The sequence below is a fragment of the Conger conger genome, chromosome 15 (assembly GCF_963514075.1).
Source record: "Conger conger chromosome 15, fConCon1.1, whole genome shotgun sequence".
Lineage (NCBI taxonomy): Eukaryota > Metazoa > Chordata > Actinopteri > Anguilliformes > Congridae > Conger > Conger conger.
Genome location: NC_083774.1, coordinates 1,582,070 through 1,585,903, shown reverse-complemented (window position 1 = coordinate 1,585,903; position 3,834 = coordinate 1,582,070). Strand labels below are relative to the sequence as shown.

The 3,834-nt window shown below is 41.6% G+C and overlaps 1 protein-coding gene across 1 annotated transcript in view; it reads right to left on the bottom strand.

Moving 5' to 3' along the window:
• zfhx3b (zinc finger homeobox 3b) overlaps positions 1-2,296 on the bottom strand; it is a 176,850-nt gene extending 174,554 nt beyond the window's left edge. Inside the window, 1 exon segment of the mRNA XM_061222572.1 lies at positions 2,013-2,296. The gene's annotated coding sequence lies outside the window, so the exon portion shown is untranslated.
• Positions 2,297-3,834: the final 1,538 nt, after the last annotated feature.

Genomic DNA, 3,834 nt, shown 5'->3' with positions numbered 1-3,834 from the left:
TCCATCTCCCTTCCTGACAAACTGGAGGCTCTTTTATCCTTCTGACCCCCACAATCTCGACACTGCATTGTGTGTGACCCCTCAACATACACACACACACACACACACACACCCCCTCTCACTTTCTCCCCCTGCTTGTAAATGGAGGGGTTTTTTGCCTTCTCTTTCTTTTTTATCTCTCACACTCACTCAGTGACCCCTGCTCCCCTGTTTCTTGCTGTCTGACCCCAAGTCTCTAAGCCCCCCTCTCTCGTTCTCCAAGAGCCAACACATCCACCGCCCCAGTTTCCAGACTGCCTTTTCCACCCGTCTCTCTGTCTCGAAACCGCGTCTTTCCGTCTCTGCTTTTACCCCCGTCTCCGAATATCCTTTCATTCAATCTCCATCTTATCTGTTTTCTGTTCTTCGGCGCTCTGAGTGTGTGTGTGTGCGCGAGTTTCTGTATCGTCTGTGTAGTGGGCTGAGAGACGTTTCCGCTCTTTCGTGTCTATCAGCCCGTATCTTGGAGGGACTACATTTTCACTCTAGCCGTGTCGTTTTCCCCTGTCCTGTCTCTCTCATCTATCGGAAGAGCTACTGCTTTTGCCTATTCCCTTAATTTTTGTCAGCTCAATTGATTCTTTTTTTTAGTAGTATATTTTGGTACAGCTACCAACGTGTGTTTCTCCCTGTTGGTAGCCGCGCTAACTTGGCTAATTCACCACCATTAATTAACCACTCCAAGTTATGCTAGCTAGTCAAGGATTTAAAATATTTTACTTAAAAATATACTCTAAAACACATCAGGGGTTGTTTATTCGCGCCGAGGTATTGGAATGGTGTTATGAATTTGGTTCCTACCAATAACAGCTAGTTTTCTGGCATGATATTAACATTGCTAATAACAATCGCCTCGATGTAGGCTATTGTTGGAAGTCTATTTTTTTGTTACTGCTTTTGTATAATCCTTGGCGTGTTGTGCCTACTTTTTAAAGCTAGCTTCCGTCTTTCTGTTGTCTGTGAATGTTCCCCACTCTCTGTAGACCCATTATCGTCCTCCCGAGCTGCCGCTCAAACTATCGGCTTCTGGCTTTCCGCTTTCCCGTAACCGAAGTTTTGATGATCCGCTCTTGTCAAGACGGAGACCCGGGGCTCCGTTTTTAAACCCCTCACACTCGCAAAACACACACACACACACGCCGATCGATTTACATGTGACTCCGTCAGTGAATGAACAAGAATCGACTCAAACAACGCTACAGAATATCCGCAAGGAAAGAAAAAAATAAAATTTTACAGCTTCTAAAGTGGAAGAGAGAGCGAGAGAAAGAAAAAGTAGAGGAACTGGCCGAAAGGCACACCAGGGAGGACAAAATCGTCATAAAAAAGGACAGTGACATTGTTGTTAAACACCAAGGATCATATGCAACTGGAATGGTGTCGAAAATAGAAGAAAAGAAGACTATACGACGAAATGGCACGTTTGCGAAAGTATGGAGGAATATACGGCGCTTCCCTTTCGCCGGACGCACACGGACCAACAAGCTGGACTTATGTGTTCCCTTCCCGGCTAAGATCACATGCAGCTCCCGCTACCTTCAGACAGCTCAACGCAACCCTTTCCGTTAGCGGTCGTCCTTAGATCGTGCCATTTTAGAATGTTATTCTTTCCGCTTTTTGTGATCACACCAAAATGCCCTAATTTGTTTTAAAATCCAAGGTTTGTGGTCTCCTGCCTTTGAAAGGAATCGCTGTCTTTGCTCGTTTATTTTTTCTTCCAGTCATGAGGGAAGCGAGGACGAACGCAGATGTAAACACAGGTAAATGATACGAACAGAACACAGAATAAAACAACTTGCATGAAAATAACTTGCGATCGCGTGTTATTTCTCCCAACGAGGAAATAAGCAACCCTCGAAATGAATAGGAAAAGGACAAAAAAACCTCCAGTTAGTATTAAAAGCTGTAAAAAAGGAGAAAGGAATCCGATATACAGACACAGGGAGAAACAGAAACCCAAAGTTGAAACTTACAATATTTTGCTGCCGCTTTGTGATCCTCGCTTTTTAATCCAGTATAGAGACGGTTTGGCTAAAGATCCCATCAAGGCAGTCCCTTTTGGTCAGTTTGCATTTAGGATGGTAAAAGAAAGATCATTGTTGTTGCGGAGTGTAAAAAAACCGAAGTAATAGTTGTAAAGGCTATATAAAAATAATTTGGATGCAAAGCAGGCGATGTGTCTTGTGTTAGAGGGAGAGAGGAAGAGGTGAAAGTGAGATCTGATGATTGAAAAGAAAAAAACTCTTTGGATCTTTATTCCTGCTAATTAGTTTCCTGCAAAAAATGGCTGTGATTAATTCAGTGCGCATGTGCTTCATTACACAGGCACGCCGGGAAGGGCTAATTAGCCACCTTCTGGATCAATAAGATTCAGCAAAGGAGAGAGAGGGAGGGAGAGAGAGGGAGGGAGGGAGAAAGAGAAGGAAGGAGGGAGGGATGGATGGATGGATGAATAGATAGAGAAAAGGAGGAAAGTGATGATCAGGGATTGAAAATAGGGAATTAAGAACGGCGGAAAGTAAAATACCAGGAGTCTGATTAGAAAAGCAGCGAAAGTCGCCAGCGAACTGGAATGGCAGTCAGGGAAAAACAAAACAGTGTATTTTACTTTCGTTCTTTTTTATTACAGTTGCCTGCATTAGTAACGTTACATATTTCGGCACGCTAAAATATATTTCTGTATATTATTATTGTTGATATTTTTTTATAAAGATTTAAAAAAAAAACTTTACGAGTTATGAGTGAGGGGAAATGATTAGGTAGCCGAAGCTACAGAGCTTTTCGTCTACAAGAGTTAGATTGGGACTTTTCATATGAATTGACACTACTTTTATAGATTTGAGATTAAAGTAAACTAAAAAATAAACAACTAATCGCTTCTCTGGAAATAGGAGGGGTAGTCCGAATGTACACATTCCCGTGCCGGTTTAAACAAGGCTATTAGGCAACTACATATAGGCTAGTTTTATCTAAATGCATTACCTTTGAATTCCAAAGCACACATCAGATTTTTGAACAAACGTGACTTTTATTTAAACTGTATTTTTCTTTTTTTTTCTTCTTTTTTTTAATAACGTGCGTCCTAGGCGTGCATTGATCTATCGGACCATATCCTAGACGATCGTTGTATTTACATAGTATTTATATATTTTAAGATCATGAATCCAGATTACATTACGTTACTTACATTGTTACAACGGATTTTAAGCTGAAAGGTCAATAAGCGTGGAATGTTTAAAAGTAAGCATGGAATGTTTGGTAAAAGTTTGTTGTAGTCGTGAAGATGCGTTGCCTGCATGACACACAAGACGGCAGAAAGCAAATTGTTTGTGGTTATAAGAAACAGAAGATGGGGGCGCGTATTTTGCAGAACCCTGCATATATTGTAGTATGTTCGGAAGTACTGCATATTGAGCACACAACATAATTTATCATCCAAACGGTAAAATTGAGGTTTTAATGGTGAAATCGGGGATAGAGTTCACCTACAATGAACAGATTTAGAAGAGAATGCAGTCGGTCCAAAACTAGTTATGAAGCGCTGACCGTTAAGAGGGAATAGCCGACCTACGGGGATTGGAAACACCATTAACTACAGTAATCCACGTTAGCAACGAGACATTCAATATTTTACACACAATTTAAAGGCAAAATACATACACCCGAATCCTGCAAAGTATTCAGTGCACGCGGGCGTCACTCAGAGCATCGCAATCTAAGATGTGATACGTAAATCCTAAGCACCCAAACTTCCTGGCTTGTGCTTATAGCCAAGTCCTATCCCCCACTTTTGGG